General features: G+C 35.0%; 1 non-coding gene across 1 annotated transcript; it reads left to right on the forward strand.

Annotated features, from left to right (window-relative positions):
* Positions 1 to 11,438: 11,438 nt before the first annotated feature.
* On the forward strand, positions 11,439 to 11,509 carry Trnag-gcc (transfer RNA glycine (anticodon GCC)). The gene has a single exon. It is a non-coding gene; the product is annotated as a tRNA-Gly (tRNA).
* The last annotated feature ends 882 nt before the right edge of the window (positions 11,510 to 12,391 follow it).

The raw sequence follows: 12,391 nt of genomic DNA on the forward strand, positions 1-12,391 counted from the left end.
TCGCAATAATTTTTAGGTATGAACACAATTGAAAAGTTTATATAATAGATTGTTCCGGATGTTTGTATAAATAGTAAAAGAAAAAGAGAATTTCAGATAAATGTAATACCGTTAATTAAATTTTTTGGATGGTCTCGTATAAAAATTAGATGTACTACAGCCACGTGGAGAGATTTTCATACCTTACTTTGGTGTTTGGATTCTGTTTTCCTTAAAAATCGGAACATAATATTAACGATAATTAGATTTTTTAATGTTTTAGGTAGAAAGTTAAATGTACTGTAAGAGAGTAGTGAGTTAAAATATTTTTCATAAAAATCCGTAAAAACATTATTTCGTAAATGAGAAGATTATTTGTTTATTAATTAGAAGAGGGAGTTCAAACAATTATTTGGCGTTAGTAGATTTTTAAATAAATTCGGAAATTTCTGGCGACGATTTGTAAGAAACAAAATCCGGAACTTTCTTTATCGATTACAAAACTTCTATGTTATGTTTTACAAGAAAATTAAATGTCTAAAAAGTAATTTTCAGTAATCAATTCTAGTAAATTACTTTTTTTAAAAGCCTTATGCGATTTCAAACAATCATTAGGCATAATTCATATTTTATAAAACAATATCCGGAACATTTTTACACTTAATGAAATATAAGTCAGTATAGAGATTATGATTTAGCATTAATATGCTATTTACATAAAAAACGGAACAACATATTATTGATAATGTGTTTTTGCAACGTTTAAGCATGGAAATTGAATGTAATATAAGTTAGAAGAGCAAACAAACATTTGTTGGCGTTGATTAGTTTTGCACAAAAAAATCCGGAACAATCAATTTTAGATACTTAAAACTATTGAGATGTTATGGGAGGAACATTAAAGGGTAAATCAGATTTTCAATAGCTTTTAGAGTTCTAGTTTTTTAAATCTAATCGTGACGGACAGACCGACCAACAGACAAAACGCTCAAAAATAAGCTTCTTTTATTCGGATGGGGGCACTAAACAAAAAATAAATAAAATCTGATTTTTTAAAAAAGTTTAAGGAATTGGTTTAGCACCTGGTCATGTTGCGACGTTACGCTACTGCACGAAAATCGCTGCATAAAAAGTCCATTTAAAAAAATGTGCGTGATATTTACATACAAAGTGCATTATTAGCCTTTATAAACAAACAGAAATGTTTTCTTTTAATTTTAGCAGCTAGTTGACCAGAAAAAACGTCTTTAACTATTATTTGTATTTGTTGTAAACATTTCCTGTACATTTTAAAAATATATTTGACTTAGTGATACTGAAAATACACAAAAATTGTCCATCTTTGTTAGCATATTGTAACATTGCCTCCCTTACATTTACGTAATTGTTTTAGAATTGGTGTATTTTTATGAAAAAATCGCTTGCATAATTAATTTTATAAATTAAACGGTTTGCTTTTAAAAACCAAAATTAGCCGTTGCACCTAAACTTTTCAAGCCGGATTTAATGATGAAATAATATTTTTCATATCTCTTCTAGTTTTCGAGATCTGAGTGTGACAGACGGACAGACGGACAGACGGACAGACGGACAGACGGACATTTTGCACAAACCTAATAGCGGCTTTTTCCCCTTACGGGGGCCGCTAAAAAAAAGACAATTTAGTTAATTTAGGCCTACTACTGGTAATTAATTATTTTGTTTGGTATCGAACAAGGGTACGAAATCTTAGTTGGCAGATGGTGGTGGTATAATTTGAATTATTCCCTTTTATACTTTGTGTAGAGAATTAGGTCGTAGCGTAAAAGTTTGAAACTAACAATAGATAGCTATCAAAGCTTCTAATTTCACAAGCCCTTCGCTGACAAAGTGGTTAGTGTATTAGCTTGAGGAGACTTGAGCCCTTGAGTTCGAATTCAAGTTGTACAATTTTTAAAAAAGATATAATGCATTTAAAAAGCGATCACGGTAACATTAACAGATAGCCCCCCTTCTTTCTCCCCACGTCCCTTTCCCAACTTTTCTAGACAAGTGATAGGATCATAGTACATTGAGAAAGCTAAAAGCATAAAATTGCGCTAAACAAAAACAATAGGTAAAAATAATATCCAAACGCACAGATTTACTATTGTTATTATAGATCTATTACAATTTTAATTACATGACTAATTCAAACTAAATGATACAGTTAGACTTATTATAAACTTTGTTGTTGTTTTTTTTTAAAGTATATTTTTTTATTTTGCTTGTTTTATCTTGTAAGTTCTGATAGGCATAAACATGCTAAGCAGAACTGCACATGTACGACATATTAGCTATGTATTGGCGTTTTAAGGAGTAATTGGAAGCATACTCCTGGGCACGCTCTACATCAGTCATTTCAGCTGCACGTTAAATGAACAAGCTTACTATCTGACATTTTTGTTTCTCATGACAATAAGGTACGACTAGTTTTTATATTCATCACGTATATGTTTGTTATATGTTTGTTATGTGTTTCTTAGTGTACAGATTACCTCACTGTTGACGAAAAAAAGGTTTCAAAGACATTTAAATTGATTAAATCAAATGTGCAACGGCTTATCACTGCCACCTAAACACAATAAGCCTATTTCAGAATGAAAGAACTATAACCCTAAAAAGCTTTACCTTGACAGCCCTATTGCAGGGAAATACTCCATATTGACCTACCCTTGTGGGTAGCCAGAAAAAGGTTGGGTTGGACCTTCAATATCTACGGGAATTCAAGCACCAGTCTTTTTCATTGTCAATTTTAAAAGCCCGTTTAGATTTATTTTGGGTGGGGAATTTTACAGTAGCGTCTACCATTTTGCAGATTAACGACCTTTTGAGGAGTCATTTTCCTAAATCGAGTCCACATATTTTTGCTGACAAATTTTAAAAGCCAACACAGATTTTTATCAGCGGGTAGATTTTAAAAGCCCATTAAGATGTTATTAGCCTATGTTTTATTAGCGGGCAACGTATAAAATCTACTAAGATTTTTTTTTGCACGTAATTTAAAAGACCTACGTGAGCTGTTTAGTCTTTGTTAAGTCGCAGCAACGTTGCAGTGAGCACACAGGTCTAATGTAATCTGCATTAGCACCAAGTTAAAAAGTACAATAACTAGCCAAAATGTTGTATAGATGTCTGGATAGTTGAGGACCAGAGACAGCTGTCCGTTTCGTTTTCATCTGGCATCATTACTCAAGAAATGGGCGTACTCTCTCTCTCTCTCACTCTCTCTGTCTGTCTCTGTCGCCTTCCCTTTTCCTATCAGAGCTTGACTCAGTAAGAGAATATTATCTTGCAAGAATGAAGCCATTCTTTCTCTCTACTCACCTTTCACACCCAGGTGACCCCGGGTAGCCTATCTAGAAAAGAATGTTTCTTCGATTAGCCTGTTTAAAAGTAGAAGACGAAAGCAGAAGGATTCGCGGGCTGCAAGGATCTCAATTCACTGGGAAAGCTTCAAATTACTTGAGATTAGATTCATTGCGCTACTAGAGGCTGCACTCAATTGATGTAGACGCATACAAACTTGTATGCAATAGGCTACGCACACTCACACAGACTCACAGCGTGCATCTCTCTCTCTCTCTCTCTCTCTCTCTCACTCTCACTCTTTACACACACACATATACATATATATGCAATGCATGCATAATATACGAGAAAGTTGTCTGTTAATGTATAACAAAGCCGACAACTGGCGACAACTGCTTTTTATACCTAATGTCTAATAGTAAAGATAGTTTCTATTGTCAATATCTTATCAATACTAAAACAGCAAGAAGAAGAATGATTTATATCAAAGAACCTACTCGTAAAACTTAAAGAAAGGGAGGGAATTCGCTTTTGATTATCTCAGGGGCTCTTTTTATAAATCTGATTTGGTACATATTCCATATAGCATGCACAGTGCGCTATTATCTAATTATTTTTGTGGATCGGTTTGGGGAGTGGGGGTATCTGGGAGAAGGTTTCTGTGCTGCCTTTTCAAAAGCATTCTATATATATATCATTCTCTTCATGGCTCAAGAGTTTAGACACCAAGTAATGGAAAGATCACTTTAAATAGCATTGAGACCAAGAAGTCATGGAAAGAGAACAAGTAATCTACCCTGTATTCACCCGTCACTAAATAGCAAGGCAGGACTTAACCATTTTGGGGCCCAATTCGAAACGGATTTCGCGGGCCCAGTTTGGGTAGGGATACGGATAATAAGTGAAAATTAAGAGTTTTTATTAGAAAATATATTCGTCTTTGCATTTTATTCATTATATACTACGCACATAATTACTACACGAGCCTTGCGTGTAGCGAAGAGCTGCGAAGTCTTACAGTATATCCTAAGAATTTTGTTTCCTAGATAGATAACGCTCAATAGCAAGAATTACCAAATGTTTCAATCTATCTACATGAATTGTTGACCTCAAGTAATTCTTCATTAGTTTGAGGCGCGAGAAGCTTCTTTCACTAGATTCCACAATTACGGGTATTGCATAATGCTGTTCTTTTTTATCGCGCATAGGATTGGCGTTTTCCATATTGAATGACACCCCAAAATGACAATTTTTGTAATATATATTTCAGGAGATTTGTATGAGTTTTCAAAATATTTTAATAATTTCCGGATATTTCCAGGACTTTTTCGTATATTTTGCAATTTCAGGAGATTTCCAGGAGCTCCTAGTAAATCGACAGGAGGCCGCGGGAAATCTGTTATAAGTTATAAAATGGTTTAATTTAATAATTTATACACCTAGAATTAGCGCGGGTCCTATGAAAGTGCGGGGCCCATTGCGGTCGCAAAAAAAGCGGCGTATGCTACTCCGCCGGTCGACTAGTTTAAAATAAAAAAGAAAGTTGCTTAAAAGACACTTCAGTCAGAAGTCGAGCCCCCATGCCAATGTGTTTTGCTACTGAGCTATTCAAGTACTTTTGTTTAGTCTATTGTTAGCGAATGACCTAGTTCCCTGCCTCTTTATCGGGTTGCGACTGTGAGTGATTATTGTCACTGGTCACCCTCCGCCGATTAAGTTCATTTTTCATACAAAACAACAACAACAAAAATAATTACAACTAATTAATTAACTAATTGGTTAATTTATTATTGCCATCGACAATGAATTATTGTGCGAAATTTCAACTTGATCTGAGAATGGGAAGTGGAAGATATAGCCTGTACAAGATGTTTTACCTGACAGACTAAACTAAGTCATAAATAAAGGTATCATCAATGGATACAACTTTAAATGTTATTTCACATTTTAGACCAGCATTAATTAGTGTTACTACTTTGTAACGTTCAACATGGATTCCATGGAGAGAAACAAGTGTAGGTCTAACAGGCACGTTTTGTTACAGGAAGCAGTTACCCTGTGCAGTTTGCTCTCTCAATCGTCTCACTTTTTTATACACTTTCCGAGGCGATATTAAAATCTAAGTTATAAGGGAATGCCAAAAATATCACAAATTTTGTATTTTTTTGTCAAAAATGATCTTTTTTTATATTTATCAGATTTACTTTTCCTTTTTAGCTGAGAAAAGGTAAAATTATTGCAAGTGTTATTTAGATGCACAAACCAATTTTCTCTATTCCTAACTGTCTGAAGCCATTTACATCAGCGAATCAACAGGCATACATAGTAAATACATACTATTAGCAATGACGTTCCATGAGTGATTAAATTTCGGACCAAATCCAGAGTGTGTTGGATGTAAAACTCTTACTGTGTCGATGTAAGCGATCACGATCTCATATTCTCGATATGCGTTTGGTCGTGCCATACGATAGAAGTACATGCTCCAGTTCTAGAGATATTTTTTTCTCACAGTGCCTCTTCTGGGTTTTTCTAGACTGAAAAAGTGAGGTAGTCAATGTAGTAATGGTGTTGAGCTAAATATTCCAAGTGTGAGAAACTTACTCAGCTCAACTCCACACGAGATTTTGTCCTGAAATGTTTGGTCAATCTTGAGTTTAAAATTAATATATAACACCAACATTTCGCTCGATAAAACCTTGCATATCAAAACAATTGATTGAATCTTTTTTTTAAAATGCGCTTAAGCCTTTGCAGAACCTTTTGGTAACAAAAAAAGACATGACAACAGTGGAACTAATGGAATGTTGAAACATGGAAAACATGGGACGATAAGACAAGTTAAAAAAAAAAAGATACAAAAATTCGAAGGTTAGGTAAAAATTATTTTCCCATAAATTGCAAGTAGCTCTCACCTGATCCTGCATGTTCAGTCTAAACATAATCAAAAGAGAGAGAGGGGCGGAGAAATGTACTAGACAAAATGTACTCTGGCAACATCGTTAGAATGTCTCAGGCGAAGAAAAAGCAGCAACTATATATATATATATAGAGAGAGAGAGAGAGAGAGGGGAGAGAGAAAGAGAGACAATATATATTTATATATTATATATATAAGCGAAAAAAAAAAGACTCTTATGTTCCTTGTTAATGGAATGGATGTAGTTAAGGCTGTAGTTCAATTCAATGTTTTGTTTGCTGTAGTTGACTCATAAAACTAACATTTTTAAATATAATCCATTTAGATGCAAGGTTATATTTCTAGTAACGTTTCCTTCTTACCAAACTTCATAAAAATGAGTTGTTTTTTCTCTTTTTATTATGGAACATTCACATTATAATATAATTAGGATATTTGACAAAGATAACAATTTAAAATGTTTCCATTTCTTGTCTGGGGATCGTTATTAATGAATTTGGAAATTTCTTTCCAGCTGTCAGCACATTTAATGAGGAGACTTCAATAAGTTGTGATCAAAGTATTTGCCGGCCTCGTAACGCCTTGGTAAAATTTTGACAACAAAAAGACTTCAGCTTCTGATTTGTTAGGTCGCTGAAACTATTGATATAAGGCTCGTAGATTTGTCAAGGCCTACCCTCTTAAAACCCAGAAAGAAACGAATTCTTTGTTGTCTGTCATTCTAACATGAGTGAGACACTAAGTAGGCCTATTCAGTGACCACATGACCCAACTAATTAAACAACAACAACAACGCCATTAAAAAAAAACATCCGACCCCTCCCTTAAGAATCCCCTCCCAAAAGGACTGAAATAGCTGACCCAGATTGCACCATTCCCACGTGCCGAAACCACCTATTTATTTCTTTTTCATGTCAGGGAACAAAAGAGAAGATAGAGTAGGTGGTAGTCTACATTGTAGTCTGATAGAGTAGGTGGTAGTCTACATTGTAGTCTGATAGAGTAGGTGGTAGTCTACATTGTAGTCTGATAGAGTAGGTGGTGGTCTACATTGTAGTCTGATAGAGTAGGTGGTGGTCTACATTGTAGTCTGATAGAGTAGGTGGTAGTCTACAGTGTAGTCTGATAGAGTAGGTGATAGTCTACATTATAGTCTTATAGAGTAGGTGGTAGTCTACAGTGTAGTCTGATAGAGTAGGTGGTAGTCTACATTGTAGTCTGATAGAGTAGGTGGTAGTCTACATTGTAGTCTGATAGAGTAGGTGGTAGTCTACATTGTAGTCTGATAGAGTAGGTGGTAGTCTACATTGTAGTCTGATAGAGTAGGTGGTAGTCTACATTGTAGTCTGATAGAGTAGGTGGTAGTCTACATTGTAGTCTGATAGAGTAGGTGGTAGTCTACATTGTAGTCTGATAGAGTAGGTGGTAGTCTACATTGTAGTCTGATAGAGTAGGTGGTAGTCTACATTGTAGTCTGATAGAGTAGGTGGTAGTCTACATTGTAGTCTGATAGAGTAGGTGGTAGTCTACATTGTAGTCTGATAGAGTAGGTGGTAGTCTACATTGTAGTCTGATAGAGTAGGTGGTAGTCTACATTGTAGTCTGATAGAGTAGGTGGTAGTCTACATTGTAGTCTGATAGAGTAGATGGTAGTCTACATTGTAGTCTGATAGAGTAGGTGGTAGTCTACAGTGTAGTTTGATAGAGTAGGTGGTGGTCTACATTGCAGTCTGATAGAGTAGGTGGTGGTCTACATTGTAGTCTGATAGAGTAGGTGGTAGTCTACAGTGTAGTCTGATAGAGTAGGTGGTAGTCTACATTGTAGTCTGATAGAGTAGGTGGTAGTCTACATTGTAGTCTGATAGAGTAGGTGGTGGTCTACATTGTAGTCTGATAGAGTAGGTGATAGTCTACATTGTAGTCTGATAGAGTAGGTGGTAGTCTACAGTGTAGTCTGATAAAGTAGGTGGTAGTCTACATTGTAGTCTGATAGAGTAGGTGGTAGTCTACATTGTAGTCTGATAGAGTAGGTGGTAGTCTACATTGTAGTCTGATAGAGTAGGTGGTAGTCTACAGTGTAGTCTGATAGAGTAGGTGGTAGTCTACATTGTAAGTCTGATAGAGTAGGTGGTAGTCTACATTGTAGTCTGATAGAGTAGGTGGTAGTCTACATTGTAGTCTGATAGAGTAGGTGGTAGTCTACAGTGTAGTCTGATAGAGTAGGTGGTAGTCTACATTGTAGTCTGATAGAGTAGGTGGTAGTCTACATTGTAGTCTGATAGAGTAGGTGGTAGTCTACAGTGTAGTCTGATAGAGTAGGTGGTAGTCTACATTGTAAGTCTGATAGAGTAGGTGGTAGTCTACATTGTAGTCTGATAGAGTAGGTGGTAGTCTACATTGTAGTCTGATAGAGTAGGTGGTAGTCTACAGTGTAGTCTGATAAAGTAGGTGGTAGTCTACATTGTAGTCTGATAGAGTAGGTGGTAGTCTACATTGTAGTCTGATAGAGTAGGTGGTAGTCTACATTGTAGTCTGATAGAGTAGATGGTATTCTACATTGTAGTCTCATTTCGACATTTCTGTCTCCAAACACTACAAGATCAATGAACTGATGAGCACATCAATGTTACATTGGTTAAATCTTTTGAATAATTAAATAAATGTAAGTCGACATTTAAGAACATATGCACACTATTACAGATTTACTTTGGGATCTCATTGTTATTGCATTGTTTTACAATAAAGGGGTGGGGGTACATTAAATGACTCTTACGGGAGTAACTCTAAATAAAATAGAAATAAAGATTCTCTTTCAATGTCATACGAGTAGAGTCACATTGTCCTTTTTATTTTAAGCATACCAGGAGAAACCTGTTGATTTATTTTTAACTGAATGGCGCATCCTTTTCTATGCTAAGTTCTGAATAAAAAAGACATCTAAATGCGTCTAAATACTGAATTCAAGTATAGTCACTCCTATTATCAATTTAAATAGCTGTTTTTTATCATGAACACTTTGCATTGAGTAAGGCAATCAGGTATGTATTTAATCAAACCAACTAAATTTATATGATTTTAATCCCTTTTTGAACAATAATGGAGCAGACAAAAAATATGTAAGGGCAGATTACTGGGATAAAAAAGAAAACACGCCCACCCTCACCCTCCGGCGCCAAAAAAAAACAACAACAAAATAAAGAAAGTGAGTGAATAGTAGAAAGGCGGAGGATTGATACAAACAGATTGTTAATTAAAAAGAAAAATATTTTAACGTAAGCTTACCTGTTGTTTTTTTTACATTTTTTGACCCGAAATGGAATAGCACAAAACCTATCAGATAAGATAAGATATTCAGACTGAAAGATGTTTAGAAAATTGCACTACATTAATTCCTTCAGCCGGCATTGTGGTAAGCGCCAAATTCAGACTGTCGGCTCGATGTTCTGAGTTCGAACCAAGCAAGACGTCATCGTCTGGCGTTGTGAATGGAGTTTGGATGCCAATAATCTTGTTTTTCAATGGAACGTCTAGAACTTACACATCTTTGTGTTGTGAACATGTTCACAGTGATAATGAAATAGGACAATAATGGAGCGGGGAAAAACTTATTGCGGAAAAAGGGGGGGGGGGGTAAAATTTAAATAAATATATATATTTTTTTTAAAGTAGTTTTTTAAAATATTCTCTTGCTTTTATTAATATCATATTTATTCTTGTCAGGAGCTGAGTTAGTTTATTGCGTAACTTCTAAGACAACCTCCGTTTTTCTGAGGTTGATAGACCAAACGAGGCAGCAGTTTCAGCTAATTCATAGACATATAAGTAGGGGCCTATAGGCTCGTAGGTGTCCAACCCAGCGCAGCTGTTGAATGGTAAGTAATGCTTCTACCTTGTTTACACCGGCCACCAACATTTGTGAAGGTAGACGTCCCAGCGTATGAGCATTAAGGATTAATGCACCTTTGATGGAAGCTTTCTAGGAGCCTTAGAAGTTAGGCTATATAAAAGATTAACCATAGGCCTACTCTGCTGCCTAATATTTATAGAACCATTACACAATTTTAGCTTATCAGTTTAGATACAATTTTTGAAAAACCGAATAGATTAAACAACACACTAGATCTCTTCTTAACTACCAGACCTGAATTAATGGTACATTATGACATTATCCCTGAACACCTCGTCCTATTGTTAAAAAAAATAGTCTAATAAAAGCAATAAGCAATAAAAAAAAAATCTGAAAAACATTATAGAAAATTTAATACCTGTATTATATAAGATAAGATAAGATAAGAATAGTCATCAAACAAAATAAATAAATGATGGATTAATTTAAAAACTTTTCTGACAGAGGGAAAACCTATTTTAAAATTTTAAAGAAGAGTAGAGAATGGGTCCAAAAAAAAGTAGCCTATCTTAAAAAAAACCAACAAATCCACACCTTTCCACGAAAAGTTAAACTGCAGAGTGAATTCATAAACAAAGTAATTAGGGACGGCCTTAGGCATAGGCAAACTTGGAAGACGCCTAGGGCCTCTAAACAACTAACACAAAATAGTCTTAAGTTAACTTATCTGTCCAATGTTCTCTATCGAGGCAGAAAATAAATGAGCTAAGTTAGTGTAAAAGCGCGGGAAAATCGGATGGGCTCGGAGATGTCAGGCAAAGATGAATGTGAAACGGGGGTTTACCCCATGCAGCAGTAAATCTTTGTTTTTAAGTCTTTGAACAAGTAACTATAAGTAGGCCTACTTTTAAATAGCTAGGTTTCTGATATACAGAATAACTAAATGTGGATAAGTAATTTTTATTTAACTCTTTCTCTCCTAACTGACGATACCAGCGTTGATTCCACCAGAATGTGGTAAATAATTACAGAGAGAAAGAGTTAAGTTGATAATTATTTGTGTACACTTTGTACTTTTTAGCATGACTCAATTTATTTAAAACCTAAGTGTACTCCAACAATAACATTGAGGACAAGTTTAGCTATTTGGTGTTAATTGATTTGTTTGTCATTTTTTGTTTTGTAGCTGATGAAGGCCTCGTGACCCAAACGTCCTTTGTTTTACTTTGTTCGACAGGTTTACAAATATGCATGTTTTTCGTATTTTCTTGTTACTTGTTACAAGGAAAACATTCAGCTTTCAGAAAAAAAAAATGAGAACTACTGCTTATCAATAATTAAGCATACATATAATGTGTATCAGCATCGGTGGTCTAGTGGTAGAATACTCGCCTGCCACGCGGGTGACCCGGGTTCGATTCCCGGTCGATGCATGTATGTTTTATATTTCTTTTTTTTTAATTTAAAATTTCTATTTAAAAAATTATAAAAATAGAGAACAAGCTATTGGTCTAAACTGCCCAAAGGTTGTGAGGTTTGCGAGTTAGTGTTCCGGCTTTCAATAACTCTTGGTCTCGGTATTAGCCCTGGTCCAATCTTTTTTGTGTTTGCTCACTTGAAGACTTCCATGATACTGCCCTATTTAATAGGAATATATCTAAATATAGCCGTATCGTATTGTTGATGGAAGAAAATAAGACTTTTCATTTCAAAATACTATTGGTTTTTTATTAAAACTTTTGCAAAAGCCTACTTTGTAAGAAGTTTTAAGTTTTGTTTTTAAAATGGTGTATCTAATTTAAAAAAAAAGGGTTTGCATATTTTCAATTAAAAAAGGGTTGCAATTTTTCCGAGCACGCTTCGTGTTTTCGATCTCCACAAAACTAACAACTGTTTATGAAGTCGCTAAGAACAGTGAACTAACACTCTAATACAAAAGAGAACCAATAGTTATTAGTTAACCCTGTAATATACAGTCCATGGTTAACCAATATTTTTGGCATTACTGACTGAAAACAAACTGTAGTAGTGAACTATTTACTTAAAATACCAACACAATAAAGAAATATTTTCCTAATGTTATGCAACGTAATGGTTTGTTGTAAAATGTTTGATATGTTTCAGATGTTCCTTCAGTGTTGAAGATAATTTACTTCCTAGTTCAAACTTCCCGCAGGTCGACGCGGGATGGCAGCGGGCAAGGTATGAACCCGGGACCGCACTACCAGGTGGTGAATCGATGCTATAAAGAAATAGCAAACCAGTGCTACAATTCAATAATGAACTAATGCAATAGTGTTTGTTATTAACGTAAT

The sequence above is a fragment of the Biomphalaria glabrata genome, chromosome 5 (assembly GCF_947242115.1).
Source record: "Biomphalaria glabrata chromosome 5, xgBioGlab47.1, whole genome shotgun sequence".
In the NCBI taxonomy this organism is placed as follows: Eukaryota; Metazoa; Mollusca; class Gastropoda; family Planorbidae; genus Biomphalaria; species Biomphalaria glabrata.